Consider the following 22,366-nt stretch of genomic DNA (forward strand, 5'->3'; position numbering starts at 1 on the left):
GAAGTGATAAAAGTTACACAGGAAAAAGTGTAAACTCCATTTGTATATAACAAGTGAAAAATCATAACTGTCAAAGTCACTGATAGGAGTTATTGAACTCTTCTTAAGGACCTAAATATAGAATATTGTCATAAAATAATGAGCTTACATAGTAGCTCATAGTCTACTATATTGTATCTCTATATTGTACATTTATCCAGCTTGAGTTTTAGGGAAATGAAGATTTTTCTCCATTCTATTGTCCAAAGCTCTAGTTAAGATATCTATTGGATGGAGTACTCTGAAACAAGTTTTGCAAATGCAGAAAATTTGTTGCTGAGTAGTTTAGATGGAGTGTCATACTCAGCAATTTGTCCTGATTCAAAACAAATAGAAAGTAAGTAAAAAATGAAATGTGTCCAAATAACAAAACACTAGAAAATAAACAACTTATAAATGTTATACCATCCTTTAATAGGAGAACCATATCACTCTAAATAACAGATGGAATCCGATGTGCTATAGTAATGACTGTGCAGGTAGAAAATTGGTGGCGAATTATTTGCTGAATAAACCCATCAATTGCAGTGTCAACTGAGGCAGTTGCCTCATCAAGGCCCAGTATCCGACTTTGTTTTAGTAGTGCCCGTCCCAAACAGACAAGCTGGCATTGACCCACACTCCAGTTTCCTCCATTCTCATACAATGTACAAGAGATCATTCCATTAAATTCGATTCTCAATTTTCATTCTAAAAAAAAGGGGTCCTAGAGACCAGGCAAGTCTCAAGGACACCAAAAAATAAACAAAACATGAGCACTAAGATGGAAAGCAAATAGCAGAAATAGCTACTATAAAAGGTTTTATTTTCCTCCTTCAGGACTTCCATTGAATGTGATAAAGACACACAGACCTGAGGAATCAAGTTTTTTTTCTTTTGCTCGTACAATCTCACCAAGTTGGCACTTGTCCAAAGCCTGAAAGCACAAGCAAAATCGAAGTAGATTCATAAACAATAAACTTACAGCAAGATCCTCAGGGAAATATCTATATTCTTGAAGGCAAGAATAATTGGTGCTAAAATTGATACTAATGCTTATAGAATATGAAGCAGAACTAACCTCCCAAATCTCATCATCCAAGCAATCTTCGAGAGGATCCAAATTATTTCTTATAGTGCCTTCAAACATTGTTGGTTCTTGGGGAATAATGCTTAATTTGGATCTTAGGTCATGGAGGCCTATGGATGAGATGTCGACTCCATCAATGAAAATTCTGCCCGTTGTTGTTTCCACAATGCGAAAAATGGATTGAATAAGAGTAGATTTGCCACTTCCTGTCCGCCCCACAACTCCCACCTTCGTGCCTCTAGGGAAAGTGCATGTAAGGCCTTTCAAGACAAGCGAAAGATGTGGTCCATAACGCACCTGATTGTATGGATCAAATTTATAGATGAACTGACATGCAAATTACTAGCATTGAATGCGTGAAAAAGAGTCTATTTGTATTGAGTTCTCACCTGCAAATCAGTTAGATCTATCGTTCCTTTAGATGGCCAGTTGGAGTTTGGTCTACAATTCTCTATAATCACTGGTGACTCACTGGGAATTCGTGAATACTGCATTATTCTCTCCGCTGAGATCATGTTGGTCTCCACATAACAAAGGCACCATATTACCCAGGCTTGTACCATGTTCAGACCTAGACTATATGTTACTGCCAACCCTGCAGTGACTGTTAAGGTGCCATTTCATTTACTTTCATATTTCATTATAAAGAATATGTCTAGTTTGCTGAGATCAGTTTAGGAAAAATAATTGTAAGCCAAGATAGTGCTTCTGTAGCTACTTGGGCTAATTACATCTTGAGGCAAGCGAATGAGGAACACCAAAAAGAATGCAAACACAAGATTTGACAGAAAATCCATCCGAATGCCAAGCCATGCATTGGCTCCAACACTGTGGAGACTAGGTCTCATATATATATCAATCAACTCGAGATTTCTTTCCATGAATCAAAATTCCTGGTCAAAACTTCTAATGGTGGCTGCTCCAGAGATTGATTCTCCAAAATGTTGTACGATTGGAGCTCTACAAACTGATGCCAGCCGAGCCAGTTCCCTAGTTGATGTTATGTAGTATTGTTGCAAGGAAGGTCAGAGGAGTTACAAGAATTCTCTTATTACTATAAAAACCCAAAAGCATGGAAACAAAGAAATACAGATAAATTGTTGTCATGATAGAATCCTGATGCAACTTAATCTATTTGATAACATCCTTTTCAATCAGATTATTGGATCTACCTACAGCAAATCTTGAAGTAGAAATCAAACTCTCTTATCGCCAATTTATGTTCCTCTGAGAAAATTAAAATTTGCAAGTTCGTATTTATTATTATTGAGAAATACAGAGAATACCTGATACCATATACAACTTGCACCCACTGGTATAAACACAATGAAGACCTGCCAAGCAATATGAGACATGACTGCAATGATCCCCCAAAGTTGTATAAATGCAAAAGCCAATTCTCCTAGTTGAGAAGGAATCAATGTGTCCACTGCACTCTGATCAGTTGATGCCTGCCAAGAAATAGAGAGCTTGTTACTAACCCACTAGAATCAAATGATTTCCTTCTCTCTCAAGAAAGGTATTAGCCTATTAAAACAATAAATGTCAACTGACCCGATTCAGTATTCGCCCAGATGGAGTTGCATCAAAGAAGGACATTGGTGCACGAAATATACACCTGTGCAGAGTGCTGAAAAGTTGATTAGCAGTTTTAAGTCCAACCAATGGAGGAAGCATAGACCTCACAAGAACGCACAGGGAGTTGCTTAATGTCAAAGCAACATAAACCAGAATGAAAAGGGACTTTCTCATAGCGGGACTCTCATTTTCTTTTGTAGAGGCTTCCGATGTCATCTAGAGGTTACTACATATTTGAAGTAGTTGACTTAGTATTTGGGCCAGTAGTATTATAGGTATCAAAGTACCATTGTATGCAGCAGTAACGTAAGAACAGTATACCGACATGCTTACCCTGCCTCTCTCTCTTTCTTCTTCTTGTACAAGCTGTGAATTTTTATTCTCTTTATCCAATTTTTCTTTGTGGTTTTCTGGTTCAACTCTTCCTCTACATCTATTGAGTTCTGAACACCGGACTGCTCTAGTGTGTCACTGGCAGTAACATTTTTCACTGCAACTGTATTGCCAGGACATGAGCTTTCAACAAATCTCTCTGATGTGTACACTTCAGATTTCTCCATAGCAGAAATAGTTTTCAAAGCTTTCTGATGTGCACCAACTAATTCCACAAAATCTGTGCCTGATTGTAAGATGTCATCATATCTGCCAACCTGAGTAATTTCACCATCTCGCATTACCTGTGAAGAATATCATTTACATCAACAAAATATGGATCACTTATCTCCTCCTCTCAATAAATGATCAATAAACCCACTGTCCCTTTACCAATTACATTGAAAATTTTAATATCACTAGAACAGGATGAAAGAAATTCAAACCTACCAGAATGATGTCAGCAGAGGGTAAAAACTCCACTTGATGAGTTACATAGACTACAGTCTTTGAACCCAGAATACCAAGTATGCATTCCTATAACAAGCAACTCCAATTTCTTAGATGTTTATGGACATGAATTTGCAACGGCACAACCAGCAATGTATATTATCCAGACTGAACAATGAATTGCAGAGTGCTACTGTAGAGCTTCATCATTCCATCAAAACATTAAAACTAATTAATTCAGCAAACCTACAGTATGTAAAGGATAAGAGAAACATAATTGGAAAATATGTTTTCAGGTATGTGCATCCTCAGCACTAAAAGGGTCATCAAAAATATAAATGTCTACATCTTGATATAAAGCACGGGCAATCTGTATTCTCTGTTTTTGTCCACCACTCAAATTTAACCCTCTTTCTCCAATGTCTGTCTCGTCCCCATAAGGAAAAAGTTCAAGATCTTTCTTCAATGCACAAGCATCAAGTACACTATTGTATCTAATAGTATCCATCTGCTTTCCAAAGAGAATAGCGTCTTTAATTTTCCCACTTTGTATCCAAGGAGACTGAGGGACATATGCTTTGGTACCACTTAAGCTAACAGAGCCTGATATTTTTGGTATTTCACCTAATATGCAGGATAAAAGGCTTGATTTTCCTGAACCAACAGTTCCACATACTGCAACCCTCATGCCTCTCTCTAGTTGGACATCTAAACCTCTTATAGTTGGACTAGAGGAATCGGGATTCCAAGAAAATATCCCTCCTTGGATTTGAATCGCGAAGTCTGTTGACTCCTTTGATACCTTTTCTACCCCATCGTGTCGCAGCTATTCCTCCTGCAGAAAGGCCACAATGCAATCTATTGACACTTTAGTTTGAGCAATCTGAGGGATTAAGCCAGGAAGCATGCCCATAGCTCCCTGAAGTGTCCCATAGGTTGCGAGTGCAGAAATAATTCTCCCTACTCTCAAAGGCACTCCTATAAGCATACACGTACCAAAAGTTGCAACAATGATAAATATTGGTCCAACAGAGGAAACAGATGTTGTGATAGCTGATGCGTAAACATATTTTGTAGCCAACTATATTCTGCCTGCCTCAAAATTTCTAGTTTCCGAAGAAATCTTGTCTCCCAAGCCTGCAATTTTAAGATCCTCATAATTTTTAATGTCTCCGATGTGGCCTTCATCCTTTTGTCTTTTTCTTCCATTATTCTCTCCTGAAATTTTTCTTGCAATTTTGCAAGTGGGAAATTTGGCAACAAAACTGCAAATGAGGCTGCCAACCCTGAAAATCCTGCCAAGCCCAACGTCTGATATAGAATAATGAAGGCCAGAACAAATTGAAGAGGGAAAATCCAAATACTATGCATATAGTAACAAAAACATGAAACATTCTGAACATCTACACTCATGTAGTTGATAATCTCTCCACTTGTATGCTTATGTCTTGACTGACTGGAAAGCAACAAGCCCTTCCTGTATATAATAGTTGTCAATGCTGCTCTAACCCGTAAAGTTAACTGATGTTGTTTGAAAAACCCTTGTCGCTGTGACAAAGACTCTAATACCTTTGCCACAAAAAAAGCACAAACTAGCACATAGCCTTGACTTTCAAACTGTTTCTTTCCACCTAGAAACTGAACAAAGGCATTTATAAAACATGTACCTACATATGATGCACAAGTCTCCAGTGCTGCTAAGAATGCAATCAAAAGTACTTACTTCCGAAAAGATAGGAGTAAGGCTTTTGCTAATAAGCCTGTATCACCTTTGGCCTCTAGCTGAGCTCTGAATTTAGGGTATAATTGGCCTGTCCTGTCTGCCTCTGCAACTTGGGTTACATCATCAATATGCAAAGGGCTCTTATAACCAACAGCAAGCAAAGGACTCACCCAAGAAAATGACAGCCGACTGAGAAGGTTGGTTGTTGCATAAGTAGAGACTGCCTTAATGTTTCCACATTTTTGGGGATTGTCTTTCAAGAGAGGTTCTAGAATGGTCTGTGAGCAGGACTCTACACCACTTCTGGCACATTCGCAAGCGTCTTCAACAACACCAACACGAATCTAAAGAAAAATTTCGAAAACGGCAATGGATTTTGCAACGGCTTTTCTTCCTCTGGGGCGGATTCGCCCTCGACTCCCGCAGATTCAATCACGAAAACCATTTGGACGCAGCAGTCGTCATCAAACGATTCTGACCTTATTTGATCCGAATCTCATTTCTACATTCAGGAAAGCCATGGATGAAATTTCCGCAGAGGTTCGATGGAGTTCGTTTCAGAGGTCTGTCACGGCAGCATGGGAAGCAAGAGCGGAGAAGACGAAAAGGGTATCGAGGCAAATCAAAGCGTGAACAGTTGTAACCACTCAACTACCTTCATGGATCGAACGATTAACAATCCTCTAATCGTCTAACACATAATCTAACGGCACACAGGGATGACAAGTAGATTTTAGGAAAGTTCATTTCAGAGGGACTCTGAAACCAACTCCCTTCACTACACACCTGTCATCATTTTTTGCCATTTGATCCATCGTTAGACGATTGGATTATCGAAATCTGTTGATTTAATTGCACATGAGGGGTATTGTTTGGTTTATGGATTATCCAGCTACGTTGATTTAATTGCACCTCACAGATTTTGTTTAGTTTATGGATTAACCAGATCCGTTGATTTAATTGCACCTGACACGTATTGTTTGGTTTATTAATTACTAACTGATTTTAACAACTCACGGTGAATCCGTTGGAGCGGTTGTGTTTATAGTAACTACTTTATTAGTGGCTATAAGTGTGAGCAGAAAGAAGACTCTTGATTTTCGCGAGAGTTTTTGTTAGCGGTTTGACAGACAATGATTTCCACGAGAAGAAGCAAGATTCTTGATATTTGCGAGAGTTCTGTTGTTAGCGGTTTGATAGACAATGATTTCCACGACAGACAATGATTTTCACGAGAAGAATCAAGTTGGAGATGGAGGATATGATTCGGTTTATCTGGGTGAAAGAATCAAGACTCTTGATTTTTGCGAGAGTTTTGTTGTTAGCCGTTTGACAGACAATGATAGAAGAATCAAGTTGGAGATGGAGGATATGATTCGGTTTATCTGGGTAAACTTTGGGATGGTCGTGAAGAGACTGCATCAACAAAATATGGATCACTTATCTCCTCCTATCAATAAATGATCAATAAACCCACTGTCCCTTTACCAATCACATTGAAAATTTTAATATCACTAGAACAGGATGAAAGAAATTCAAACCTACCAGAATGATGTCAGCAGAGGGTAAAAACTCCACTTGATGAGTTACATAGACTACAGTCTTTGAACCCAGAATACCAAGTATGCATTCCTATAACAAGCAACTCCAATTTCTTAGATGTTTATGGACATGAATTTGCAGCGGCACAACCAGCAATGTATATTATCCAGACTGAACAATGAATTGCAGAGTGCTACTGTAGAGCTTCATCATTCCATCAAAACATTAAAACTAATTAATTCAGCAAACCTACAGTATGTAAAGGATAAGAGAAACATAATTGGAAAATATGTTTTCCGGTATGTGCATCCACAACACTAAAAGGGTCATCACAAATATAAATGTCTACATCTTGATATAAAGCACGGGCAATCTGTATTCTCTGTTTTTGTCCACCACTCAAATTTAACCCTCTTTCTCCAATGTCTGTCTTTTTCTTTCCATGAAACATTGGGTCTTCAGACAACCTTATACAACTGATGTTGTCACAATGTACCATTGCAAGGTCCATTGGTCCTTAAAGCAAGTTGGACAACAACTTCCTCAACCAAACAACTTCTCTACTTACTTCATAGGTTATAATATATTCAACGTCAACACTACTCAAAGCAATTGATTCTTTATTTCTTCTCATCCATGAGATCATGGAGGATCCCAAACTGAAACATCATCCAATAATCCTTCTTCCATCATTCTCACTAGCTCCCCAGTCAGAATCTATATATCCAATCAGGTGGACATCATTCCTCTTATCATAATTCAAGGAGTAGCAGATTGTTCCTTGCAGATATCTCAGTATATGCTTGGCTGTTATTCAATGATCATGCTCCCGCTCAACTTGGAACTAACTGAGAACATTTACTTCAAAACATTTATGGTCGAGCATTCACCAAGTACATCATTGATCCAATTAATTGTCTATACCTGGTCAAATCCACAGGGATTGATTTAGAACTTCTTAGCCTCTTCAAGTTTGTGATCATGGAGGTTGTCATAGGTTTGCAATCCATCATGTCAAACCTCTTCAACATCTCGATCTCATACTTTCCTTGACCTAGATAAATCTCATCAGGCCCCTGCCAAACTTCCAGTCCCAAATAGTAGTGCATCAACCCTAGATCCTTCACGTCAATTTTTTTTGCTAGTTTCTTCTCACACTCTTGGATTCGACCTTCCACACCTGTCAAGAGACGATCATCCACATATAGAAGAATTATAACATGCTCATTCTTCACAACCTTGATATAGAGATTTAGAAGAATAAAACTCTTTGTGAAGCCCAATCTTTGTAGGTATGCATACCATGCCCTTGGTGTTTGCTTAAGGACATATAATTCCTTCTTCAACCTGCAAACATAAGCCTCTCTATCTTTGACTTCAAATCCCAAGGGTTTCTCTATATAGACTTCTTCATCGATGGTGCCATTCAAAAATGCAATCTTGACATCAATTTGGTGGATGTTCCATCCCATTGATGTTGCCAAAGAGACCAAAAATGTATAGTTGTATACCTTGTTGTAGGTGAAAATGTCTCTTCGTATTCAGTGCCTTTTTGTTGAGAGAAGCCCTTAGCCACAAATTTTGCCTTATATTTATCAATACTTCCATCCGCTGCATGTTTAATCTTGTAGATCCATTTGGAAGTTACCATAGATTTTTCTTCAGGCCTAGGCACGATCTCCAAATTCCATTTTTCATTATCGATTGATACTCTTCATTCATGGCATCCTTCCATTCTTAGTGTGTGGCAACTTCTTCAAAGGTGGATGGCTTTGGTTCTATCAGTTTCATCATATAGGCTGCATATCCAGAATATCTTTTGGGCTTCTTACTTTCCCTCAATGTGCCTTTCACTGCTCCATGACCTTCTGCATCTAGTAGAGTAGATTTCACCTAGTTAGGTCTCTTTCTAGTTTTAGGGATGACCATTGGTTGCACTGACTCACTCGGACCTCTGTCTTCATGATTTGGTTCTTCTTCCTCCCTTGTACCTTCCTCTTCAAATATAAGAAGTTCTTCATCATCAGATTCCATCGGGAGTTCCTTTGATTTATTGAATGCAATACTTTCATTAAAATATCACATCTCAACTAACTTCTATTCGATGTCCTTCTTTTATGTAGATCCTATATGCCTTTGAAGTATTATTGTAGCCAACAAATGTTCCTTTCATGCTTGAAGGATTCAATTTCTTTCTCTTGTCTTTTGATATATGAATATAGACAAGACAACCAAAAATTCAAAGATGGTCCACACTTGGTTTCTTCCAGTGAATGCTTCTTCATGTTATCTAGTGATCTGTGGGGACTTCGGTTTTGTATGTATATAGTTGCCTTAGTAGATTCACCAAATTTTGGCAAATCTTGATCATGTAACATGTCTTTTACACTTTCTTCAATGGATCAATTCTTTCATTCTAGAACTCCATTTTGTTCGGGATTATATGGGACTATCAACTCCCTATTAATCATAAACTCCTTACAAAATGCTATTATTTCCTTTGATGTGTATTCTCCTCCATTATCGGACATTAAAATCTTGATTCTCCGTTTTGTAAGGTTCTCTACTTTAGCTTTGAATTCTTGAAATTTGATGAATACTTCATCCTTGGATTTCATTAAATAAACCCAAGTTTTCCTTGAATGGTCATAAATGAATGTTACATAGTATAGATGACCTCCAAGAGATTTTAAAGTCATAGGACCACAAACATTGGAATGAATGAGATCCAAAATTTCTTTTGACCTTGAAGCACTGCTTCCAAATGGTTTGTTGGTGTTTTTACCCAATGCACATACCTTGCATAATCTTTAATGGTCTTCTTTTAATTCGAGGATGCCATTCACCATCGAGCTGAGGGTTGGTAAGATTTTGTAGTGAAGATGACCAAATATTCTATGCCAAATTTCACATGGGCTAACTTCAATGTGAACCAAGGCTTGAGTGAGAAGAGTTAACAATCTTTCAAGTCTTTCTTCATGGATCCCAATCATCCTTGCATCTTTTATGCTTGAGTTTTTATCCCATACTACAACCTTTTCATCTATGAAATAAATTTTATCACCATTATCTTCTAGACATTAAATGGAAAGTAAATTCTTGTGAAAAACTTGAACAAACAGGAAATTTTTTAGATGAATATTTCCTCCATTCTCTAGCTCTAGCGAGGTTGATCCAATTCCTCTCATAGGGTAGCTCTTATTGCCCCCAAACTCTACGGAGTAAAATGACTTTCCTTTTGATAATTGTTTTAGTTACTTGTGTTGACTAGTGATATGTCTCGGTGTTGCACTATTGATTACCCAAATATTCTCATCTTGAAATGTGCAAGTGAGTGCTGAGAATAATCCTTTGTCCTTTGTAGATGTCTTGGTCACTTCCTTCTTAAGATAAAATAATAGATCCCATACTTATTTGATGCCATTCTTGAGATGACTTACCACCATTGTAAACTTTTTTAGGAACTTCCTTAATGTAGATGAGATCTTCATTATGCCCTTACCAACCTTAGCTCTGATACTATGTTGAGAAATCTATATGGCAATAGTTAGGATGATTTCTCTATTCTTGATAATTGCTTGTGATGTATTTTTACTTTTTCTTTCTTATTAGCTTATTCTTTTATTATTATTATGTTTGTTCTTATCATAAAACAACTACTAAAATAAGAGGAACAATAGTACACAAGAAAATTGGATATAGGCTGCAAGTCAGGGCCAAAACCTCTCCACTTGAGAGGAAACCTTGTAAATCTCTTATATTTTTATAGATTCTTCAATTGACGAATTCGAAGACCTCTAGAGCAATACCAATACCCTTCCAAGACCAAGTCTGACCTTCTTGATGATGTGCTTCCTTTGTCTAAGTCAAATCCAGTCAAATCTCTTCCAGCAGCACAACTTCGACCCCCAGCTTCATATTTTCGGCCTCTACTGCAACTCTGAAATTTTCAGCCCCAACAACTGTTATTGCATCTACACATGTGAGCGAAAACTTGCTTCTTTTCTACAGCTAGAGTGTGACCTAGTAGGCTCTTCTTCTAGCAACTTCGATCTTCTTCTAGAAACTTTAGAATTTCGACTTTGAAGCAACAAACTCGAGCTCTTCTTCTTCACACGTGTAGGAGAGAATTAGCCCAAAACATTCTTCCTTCGTCCTTCTCCTTCTTCACTAGCCTTATTGCTCTTCTCCTTTGCTTAGATGATGAGAATTGAATGTGTGTCCAAGGGAGGTCGAGTTCCTTCCTTTATATACGCTTCTAAGGTGGAAAAGGATCCTAAAAAACGACATACTTCTTAGCTAGCAGGACGACTTGGTCTTGGATGGTGTTCTAATACTTTTAAATGCAAAAATAATTCTTTTTACAAGTTACAATGTGCCTAATGGGGTCTTCAACATATGCCAATGACTCTTTTGACTTCTTGACCTAGGAAAAACCCTAGAAACACTCAATGGGTGCTTGACCTCTAAAATAAAGGATCTTGAGCATGAAACCCATGCTTCAAAATAGCAATAATATTTTTTCTTTCATTTTCAAATATACGAGAATCAAAAGTACATTTCATATTTATGAAGACCGAACCTAGTTACACATTTTTTAACAAAGTGGCAAGGTCATTAGATGGATGTAAAAATTGCTTCCCCTTTCAATTAGATATTAGGAAGTTTATATGGAATAACCTCATGGCTACAAAGGCAACATAAAGGAAACCTCGTAACCTTGTGTTTGTGTGTTGACCTAGGTAGTGTATGGAACGAAACAATTTTGGTACACGAAAAATAAATTGAAGGTGGATTTAACAATCCATCATATTCCTAAATGAATGAGAAATGTGAAGACAAATGGATGTTGTCACTATACTTGTATTTGGATGACTTAGAAGGGGAGGTGAATGTTAGATAAGATAATAAGCATTTACAAGACAAAGGAATGTTGTCACTATTTTTGTATTTGGATGACTTAAAAGAGGTGGTGAAGGTTAGATAAGATAATAAGCATTTATATAATGTTCACTATTGTAGGTATATGCCTCATGCACTATGTCTTGGGCCTAAAGGTTTGACAATGAAAGACATCCCTTGTTGCAAGGGTTACATAATGTTCACTACTATAGATATATGACTCATGCACTCACTCTATTGTGGGCTTAAAGGTTTGACAATGAAAAATCTCTTGTAGCAAGGGAGTTATTGTATAGTTTTCAAATGTCTTGGGGTTTGTTCAACACCCATGGAAATAGATTTGAAGTTACTAATAAAGGGTACTCTATGTGATTAATATCAAACCTCAATGTGAGGTGATAGCCTTGAAATTATTGATTGAGGATATTTTAAACTAATAAATAAAACAATGTATAAATAATTAGTTATATTTTTATGCTTTTATGAATTTCTAGTAATATTGCGAGGAACACACAATCAAAAAGAAATGCAAGAAAACTTATACTTCTCATCAAAATGGAGGCTTAAAGGAAAACATAGTTGTAGTAAATATGCCATGCAGTGTGCTCAATGGAAGAGACACTTCATATTTCCTTTTCCTTTAAGCATATCATATAACGATGTACTTGTTAAGTAGTTTCCTACCAAGAGAATGTGGAACATGAATTTTGACAATGTTGATAGTATTTGATAGTAGTAATAAACGAAGGAACAAACATCCAAGGAAACATTTAAAGGATCTTTGGAAGTATTCCATGTTTCCAATTAAGGAAATGTATTTGCATACGAAGTGATGGGAAATAAAATGTATATGGGTTATAATTTAGAGGACAAGAATATTGTGATTAGCAAGGATGTTGTATTTGATGAATATCCCTTGGTCAATGTAGCCAATTCTTATATCCAATAACAAGATTGAGGGTGATGAAGAGGAAGAGTACAATGATTCTAGTGATGACAAAGAAATTAGTGTAAATCTACTAAAGGTGAAGCTAAAAAATTTGGTTAAGGAGCACCACTTGTGACCCAAAATTAGATGAACTTCCTAATGATAATGGAGTGATAACGAGTGCCATGAAGTTTAAGGTGAACATGCCTTAGTGATAATGGAGTGATCACTAGTACTGTGAAGTTTAAGGTGAACATTACCTTAATGGCATCTATTCAAACTTACATTGAACTGAACTCATTTGATTAGGCTTTGAAATGAAAGTGATGACATGTTTACTGAATGAAGAATAAGATTAAGGTACTATTAAATTTTTTTTGTTCACAAGGAAGATATTGGATAAATAAAGAACCAAATAGAATTAGCCCTAGTAACAAAGTAGGTGCATTGCCCTTTTCTATAAGATATTGGGAAGGGAGGTTACATGGAATAATATCATGGTTACAAATGTGAAGGAAAAGAAACTTTGTGTTTGCATGTTGAATTAGGAAATGTATGGAATGAAACAAGCTTCGTACACGAAAATAAATTGAATGTGGAATTAACAATCCATCATGTTCCAAACTAATGTGACGACACATGAATGTTGGGATTATAAATTGAAGATTTATTTAACAATCCATAGTATTCCAGATTAAATTTGACCACATAGGAATGTTGTGAATATACTTTTATATGTGGATGACTTAGAAGGGTAGGTGAAAGTTAGATAAGGCAATAATCATTTACATGATGTTCGGTATTATAGATATAAGACCCAAGCATGGTATCTTAGGCTTAAAGGGTTGACAATGAAGGATAACATCTTTGCTTGCAACGGAGTTATTATATAGGTTTCAAATGTGCCTTGGGTTTTGTTTAACACCTATGGAAATAGTTTTGAAGTTACTAATGGAGGATACTCTAAGTTGGTGAATGAAACATGATACACACTATTAGTTATGAGTTTAACTTTAATCTATCTGACTAATATTAAATCTTAACTTAAGTAATAGCTTTGAAGTTATTAATTGAGGATATTTTAAACTAATGAATAAAATAATATACAAATAATAAGTTACAAGTGTGATCAATCTCACCAGTATCAAAACTAATTTGATATATTTACTGTTTATCAGTACCACTTCAAACAACATGTTGGAATGTTGTGAAAATAAAATTATGAGATCAATCTCACCAATATCAAAACTAAGTTGACATATTTATTGTCTAGTGGTACCACCTCAAACGACATATTGGAATGTTGTGTAAAGAATTATAATTTGTAAAGGGAATTATAGATTATGGGGCCACAAACGACATATTGGAATGTTGTGAAAATAATTATGATGTGTAAAGGGAATTACAGATTATGGGGTCAAGAATAAGTAAAGGTGTGGGAAATTTAAAATCATATATTAAAATAGTTTTAAATGAATTAAGATGCTATTAATAATTATGATATCAAATATATGAATTCAAATTTTAGTATTATTAATCTTTTAAATTCATATTGATATCTTTCTTAGGAGTTAGATGAAATATATTTCAAGATCTAAAAAAAACTAGGGAGGTGTCTTTTTTATATTATCTTCTTTTGAGAAACAAAAATGGAGGTTTTCAAGTAACCTCCCTATCTATGAAAAAATATAGTACACAATTAACAAACATATAAATTCAAATTTTAGTATTATTAATCTCTTAAATCTAGTACATGAGACATCAGTTAGGAGAAGTATATCTCAAGACCTAAAAATAATTATGGAGGGTTTTTATATATTATTTTCCTTCATAAAAGAAAAAAAAGAGGTTTCCAAGAAACATCCTCTCTATGAATAAAAAATAATTATACAAATATCAGATATATGAATTCAATTTTTAAAAATAATTATACAAATATCAAATATATGAATTCAAATTTTAATATTATTGATTCCTTCAATCTAATCTAAGACATGTGATATCCTTATCAAGAATGGGAAAAGTATGTTTCAAAACCTGAAAATAACTATATAGAATTTTTGAATTCAAATTTTAACTCTTCAATCTAATCTAATATATGTGATATTAAAGAAAAATAAGAAAATAATGTCTGAAAATCTAAAACTAAATATGTATATTATTTTTTTAAAAATAAAAATAAGAAAAATTTTCAAAAAACTTCAATATATAAAGAAAAACCAAATATAAAACTTAAGACCACATACTCCAAAATTGTAAATATCATAATATCAAGGAAAAATAGAATACAACGTTCAACACTAAAATCAAGATATTTAGGCCGATAGGCCTTCCTATGCATCAACAATAGTCAACACTTTTACCCTGCTCCGTTGGATTAAGTGAGACACTTTCAACGGTTGATTTTTAGGCCGATAGGCTTTCCTATGCATCAACAATAGTCAACACTTTTACCCTGCTCCGTTGGATCAGGTGAGACACTTTCAACCGTTGATTTGAAGTGTGATTGCTTTTTCCAAATATCCGTTGAGTTGCCTTCTTGACATGGCAAGATATTTTTACTGCTTTTTCCCATTCTTTCACTTCTTTTTCTCATTCTTTTATGTCACTCTTGAAGATATTTTTAATTCTTTTTCCCATTCTTTTATGTCACTCTTGAAGGCCGATAGGATTATTAAATTGGAAAGTTTCACCAGTCACCTGATAAACCCCCTCCTCTGCTCTGGGGGCATGTTTCAATGTGGGTGATTGTAACGGACCTGCTTCCGATAATGAAGAAGTAACCACAACCTTTGGTGGTATTTTATGAGACGCCAATTCTGCAACCCGGGAAACAACTACCTTGGGTGCTTGTTCCAATATAGCTTTCTCAGATGCTGGTAATATAACTCCTGTCTTCAAATTTTGTTTCACGTTGCTTGCTTCTTGTACACTGGAATAACCAACTATTGATGTTTTCTTCAAGCTTCTTGCTTCCAGTACTTGAGAGATTCCGCCTTCTGATAAGTTCTTGAGAGAACCAGATTCTGATGCCTGACAAGTGCTCACCCCACATGACTGTTTGATACCTGCCTCTGATGTCCTGGATGTTGCCATTAGTCAAAATGCAGTTTTCTCAAGGGAAGTTGTTTGTCTACTTCCATGAATCGTATACTATGCAGTAGCAATCCTCAATTTGCAATCTCTTACACCACAATCATCTAATAAGTTTAATCCTGGCACAAAGTATTGTGCTGGAATTTTTTAATAGCTCTTTCTGATGCGGTGCCCACGTAACAATCCCTCGAGCATTCTAAAACACAGAAATGTCGGTTTGAAGCTCTGTAAAGAGCTTTTCGAAATTTGACTTCCATTCTCTAATTTGCCTCGAGAGGCTGTGCTTGCAGAGGAGACAATCGAGGCAATGCTGCGGCGTTAGCGAGCGATCAATCAAATATGTGGCCTTCCCAACTTCATTTTCCATCCTTCGGAAACAATTGTGTAAAGCATGGTTTGAGTTTGACAGGCAGTCAGTTGTGCCCTCCATGCACCTTCAAAATCTCCAAGGTGGAAAGCATTTTGGAGTGATTCTGCATAAGAGAGGTCCTGCTGGTTACTGGGTTGCTCTCGCTCTGCAAGGTATGCTCAATTCAACAGACTAGGAATTAACTGAATGGTCTTAGAACATAACTAGATTCCTTTACTGTATATTAAAATTGTTTGCTATTTATCCATGAACTTGGTAGAAACTCAGCCATGGTGTTGCAGATCTGTAACAGCTCATGTCCAAGTAATTTTGTAACGGGTAAAAACAATAGCCGAAGATGGTGCTTAAAGTAATTAAATTTGAGTACAGATAGACTGCTAAATTAAGGTTACAGTTCAATCATCACTCTGTTGTTTCAGTATAATTCAGCAATAATGCAAGTAGATTTAGCAGCTTTGCTAGTTAATTTTAGTAATAGTACATAAATAAGCATTAGAGCTTCACTGGTAGAGCAGCAGCAGGTGATTCATCTGTTTATGTAAATGTAAAACTTCAATAACATTCGATCAACGATACTACGCAGTTAATGTTTCATGGCCACGTAAATTACAGCACATGAACTGCATATGACTCTTCTGAATTTTAGTTTATTGTGAAGCTACCCTAATTTCATCTGAGACATGAATGGCTTATCTTTCTGTGTTTTTCTTTGGTGGTTAAATGCCCTTTTAGGCAAGACACTCACCGGCCAAAAACCTTCGGGTTACAAGCCGCGTGATTACTCTGGATTTGCACTTGCATTTGGCTTCGTCTGCCCACCTTGGTGCCTAGGACAAACAGCCTAGGCTCAGATGACAATGAAATATCACAAGATAGTACAAATTGCTGGCATTAACACTGGAACAAGTTCTCGAGGGTACTGAATCCATGCCTATGCAACGAAAGCACATGTGATACAGCCCACTGGACATTCTTATAATTATGTGTTATTCATAATGGCGATATTTGATTTAAGATCTTAGGAAAATATCATTAATCATCCTTTGTTTGCCTGTGAATTTTACAGGGGAGAGAACTTATCCACTCAAGGCAGGAATCAGGGTTGCTTCTATCCAGCAAACGAGATTTCTTCAGAACTAAGGTCAACTCAACTATGGTAGCTGCATTAGTCGAGGGAGCAACCAGTGATATGTTAGGTGATCCAGACTGGGCACTGAATATTGAACTTTGTGACATTGTCAATGGCGACCCACAGTGAGAAACGGATCTTTGCTTCTCACTCTTATTCTCAGGATTCTGATTCAACAATGTATAGAATTTTCAAAGACAATCTATTTCCCTGAAACACAATACACTTTTATGTCAGTCACTCCTGTCAAGGGAATGTCGATCCCATGATTTTGAATAGAAATAAAGACCTGTGAGCAGTGCTTCTATGTGGCCTGACACGTCTTGATGATAAGATAATCTGGTTACATATCAGGTTTGCACAGATGTTTCAGTGTATGGAAATCTTTGTGAGTCAATATCAAAATGAGGGAATACAGGCAATCTGAGGACTGAATCAGATGCTTAACAGCAAAGTATTTTTAGGGACCTGTTTTCTATCCCTGAAACATAACTAGTCAAGATAAAGTGTTATCAAACATGTATTCGAGACTATTCATCATTAAGGGAATGCGATGATTAAGTCCAATATCGTTTCTTTAGTGGGTAGTCCCGCCTTTAGTTTTATCAATGTTTAGTTTTATATAATCATAGTTCACCACTAGAAGATAAAGCGTAGCCGAACAATTCCCACATCATTCTATCTCTTTATCACGTAGTGGGGCACATGATTATATCTAATTTATGCCTCGAAGTGCCTTATCTAAGATGGTTTGCTCAGCAATAGGATTCCTGTATACAGGGTATAGATCCTATCTCCCTTCCTTTTACCTTGACTTATGACAAGTATGGTAATGAAATTTGAAGTAACGTAGTCTAATGCCTATATGATCATAATGGAATCAGTTAAAAAATATACAACTCTGTGTACTAATTCACAGCGAGGCCCAGCATGACTCACACTGTCCCATTTATTCTTCGACAAAATGCATCACTCTTGGGAATGTTTAATTTATGATGATGAATTTAACTTGTATGCAGGAATACAACTAACATGTAATGCACAATAAATAACTTTTAGCTGATCATAATTTTGACATGAAATCTCACAAATGATAAATATTCAAAACTAAGGCAAGGAACTTTCAATCCTTGGCTGGAGAGCATTATCAAATGTCTATCTATGGATTCACGTTGACTGAAATGCATCTCACACAGTACCAATCTAGTGTAGGTTGGTCCCTTTTGTAGTTTTGTCACTAGAGTTTGTGAGGTAAAATCTCTAAGAACTCATGGTTTTGACAGCTTGTGCGTGGTTGTCTAATTTTGTTCCCCCGCAGGACAACGTTGCAGCTTTTGAAGTCGACATTCTTCTTTATGTGTGCGAGCATGAAGCCTCTCGGGCGAAAGGCGGCCGAAGAAGGCCAGAGAAAGGGTCACTATCATCTCCTTAACTGGTCATCGTCTTTATTTTCTTGATTTTTCAGATGGCAATGATTGGTTTGCGCAGTCAAGACTGGAACATTGGCGTTTATATTTGCTATTTCTTTGCTTTCGAATGGGGATAATGCTTTGGCATTGCAGGGCTGGGTTTTGTTTTTTGTGGTTCTTAACTTACTCTAAAATGAAATAAGACATTCAATGTGTTCCTTGTAATATAGATATAAACAAAACATCTAAAGAAAAGTAATTGCACAATGATCTAGTGCAAGAAAACAAAATTTTCCACAAACCAATTAACTCTTTTAGAAAAATTCAAAAATTCCAATTTAATAATCCTATCGGCCTCTCTTTGTACCTTTTGAGACAATTGCTAGTATGTAATGCTCGTAGAAAATATTGATATCGTCAAGTAATTACAAACCTTAGAAATTTACTCAACAAAACACCAATAATATTTTATTGGAATACATACAAAATAAATCAAAAAAACACCATGATGAAACATATGGAAAACATAGTTTGAAAAAAATCGTATACATCTAACATAGTACTATCACATGGAAGCATTGATATTAATACATCTCAAAAAGTCATAAATACAAACAATTATTAAAAAACATAAATTAAAATGGTAAATATCATAATATCAATAAAAAATAGAATACAACATTCAAACACTAAAATCAAAATAATATTAAATACTCGTACATCTAACATCGTACTATCACATGGAAACATTGATATTAATACATTTCAAAAAGTCATAAATATAAACAATTATTAAAAAACATAAATTAAAAATATATAGATGATTAAGAGGAGACTATTTAAAAAAATATATTTTAAAGTATTTTAAAAAATGTTATATTACAACAATAAATATAATTATAGAAATAAATTATTAAGAATAATCTAGAATAATCCGTTTTATTTAAATTTAAAATAAATAAATAATTATAATCAATAATTCTACATAATAGATATATAAATTATTATTATTATTATTATTATCTAATTTTAAGATTACTATCAAGCTAGACACCATATTGATGTATGAGACCTCCTTACATTGGCGTGACAAAGGATAATACATCTAAAAAGTCATAAATACAAACCATTATTAAAAAACATAAATTAAAAATATATAGATGCTTTAAAAAAGACTATTTTTAAAAGTATTTTACAAAATACTATATTACATCAATAAATATAACTATTAGAAATAAACTATTACAAATAATCAAGAATAATCAAGTCTTATTTAAATTTAAAATAAATAAATAATTATAGTCAGTAATTCTACATAATAGATATATAGTTTATTATTATTTAATTTTATTAAGCTAGACACCACATTGGTGTATGAGACCTCCTTACATTGGTGTGACAAGGTACTCACCTCCGCAGTGATTTGACTGCTAAGTCTACTAAGGCATACATACTCTACCCCTCCTAGTTTTGAACCTGTGGCCTCTTAGGAGGAAAGACATGCTGATGCAGGAGCATCCAGCTAGGGCGCCATGACAGGGTGATGTCTCTGCCAGGTTGGAAAGTTGATTTAGCATTTGGATTGTCTTTCATGTTTAGTTTATCAGGGTAGGAGGTAGGATTTCGTTTTCTTTCTTAATTGTTGTATTAGTCAAAAGTTAGTTGGTCGGTTAGGGTTGTTACGTATCTAACCTTAATAAACAACAGATTAGTAATTGTTCTATCATCTTAAGAAAAAAAAAAAAAAAAGAGGAAAAGACAAAAATGTCTGAATGTAAATCTTGTCATGTAAATAGAACCGAGTATTTAGTAGTTATGCAACTATACTGCTTATAACCGAAAGTAACTACAGTTTCATTAACTGTAAACGAACATGTATAAATGTAACAATGGAAAACATGTAAAGGGTTCAGCATTTCCAGATACGAGAAATAAGAAAGAGACATAACGCAAAATTTTCCTATTGTCCATCTATGTCATTGCCTACGTGATGTACCATTATGTATCCATTGAACAATTGAACTTAGTGATAGCAGACAAAGTACGGGCCTACTACTGTAGGTCGTGTTTTTTTTTCTTCCTCTCTTAACAGAAAGCAACATTGAACACGCATATAAATCCACGACTAGAGCGAACGGATAATCAAATTGAATTCACAACCAAAAGAGTGATGTACAGCGAATCGACCGAAAGGAGAACACAGAAATCAAAGCACCGGGGAAACGAATTGCAACAGAGGTAATTTTGGACAAACTTTCACACCTTTTCGTAAATAAACAGAGACAGATAACTTATATTTACATTTCTGCTGTTCCATGCAAATTAGGTATTACATTGTCCAAAACAAATCAAGTGCACATCGTCCAATAGAACGGACAAACCCTAGTCCAGGGTTTGATGTCAATGAAACCCTCAACCTCAACCAGAGAGCCAGACCAGGACCATAACTAAACCGGAACTCGGAACCAGACTCAAGCCTAAGTCATGAGAACGACCTAACTTGTACACAGCAACCGGATAGCGAGAAGCAAATACCACAAAAACAAAAAGAAACCCTAACTGTAAGTTGAAAAACTGTGGAAGACAGAGCCTACCAGCGGAGGGATGTATAGCTTGGAGACCGATTTGTGTTAAATCTGTGTGCCCCAGGTCAAACCCTTGACCTGTACAAATCAAACGAGCCACAGTTAGCATATATTGCCCAACGTTACCTGAACCGAGACATAACAAAGCAGAGGGAAAGAGTAACATATCTGGGCACGACTGGACCAAGAATCGCACCGAATAGAACCGTAGACAACTAAAAGAGACATGAGATAAGAGGAGCAAGCATTGGTCAGCTACTACAACAGAAGAGGGTGAATATAAAGCACGGAGGGACAAGTTACCTGAGTTGTAGCCGAGAGAATCATTGTGTCGTCACTTGTGCACATCGAAACCAGAATTTAAAACGACTTTCGCACCATAGCAGAAGTAAAGAGTATCATCAACAACATCAAAGGATAACCGGTGACTCGAGAGACCGCATTCTAAACCCACCAACATCATAAATCCCGGACAGGTGGATAACCAAGATTACGTTGAGGTGTGGGCTGGGTCCCATCACATCCTCTTAACCATTAGGCCCACTCAAGTTGTATTAAATGGTTGGTAAACATTGATAGGCATCAATCCATAATAAACATCAAAACACTTACCATGGAGATATCTGTAAATAGGGTTTGTACAATACCATGGCTTATCAATACCACATGACCAAAAACCTGTAACTCTATATGAAACTTGTTTATATGAGATATTTTTTAATTAATAAAATTAAATAAAAGAGGGAAAGGAAATAACTACTTTGAAGATAAATTTTAATCTTTGATTTGTGTATTATTATAAATATTCTAAAATATTTATTGGAAGTTAAATCTTTACCATCCACCTACCAAATATTGATAATTAAATTAGCCCAAGGTTTAGTTCAATTAGAGTCTCTATTGGTAAAGCATTTATGCTCTTGAGAAATCACACTTATTGAGCCTAACCATTTTTTTTAGTGAAAATAAATATTAATCCAAAAGAAAAACAATACCTCTAATTTTGTCAGCGTATATCCTATTTCTCATTAAAACCGCTCAAAGATCCCATTGTAGGTCAGCAACAGTTGTCAGAGAGAAAAAATGGCAAGATGGCAACACTAAGAGAGGTTAAGAAACCAGAGACGAGTGAGCATGCCGATTTCTAAAAAAATAGTCCCTGTCAACTGATTTA

General features: G+C 35.7%; 1 pseudogene; it reads right to left on the bottom strand.

The window, feature by feature from the left end:
- Positions 1-263: 263 nt before the first annotated feature.
- On the bottom strand, positions 264-15,699 carry LOC149224853 (putative ABC transporter C family member 15; annotated as a pseudogene).
- Between the last annotated feature and the right edge of the window lie 6,667 nt (positions 15,700-22,366).

This window comes from Pinus tabuliformis, chromosome Q (genome assembly GCF_031772625.1).
Source record: "Pinus tabuliformis cultivar Carrire ecotype Pingquan chromosome Q, CPIR1, whole genome shotgun sequence".
NCBI lineage: Eukaryota > Viridiplantae > Streptophyta > Pinopsida > Pinales > Pinaceae > Pinus > Pinus tabuliformis.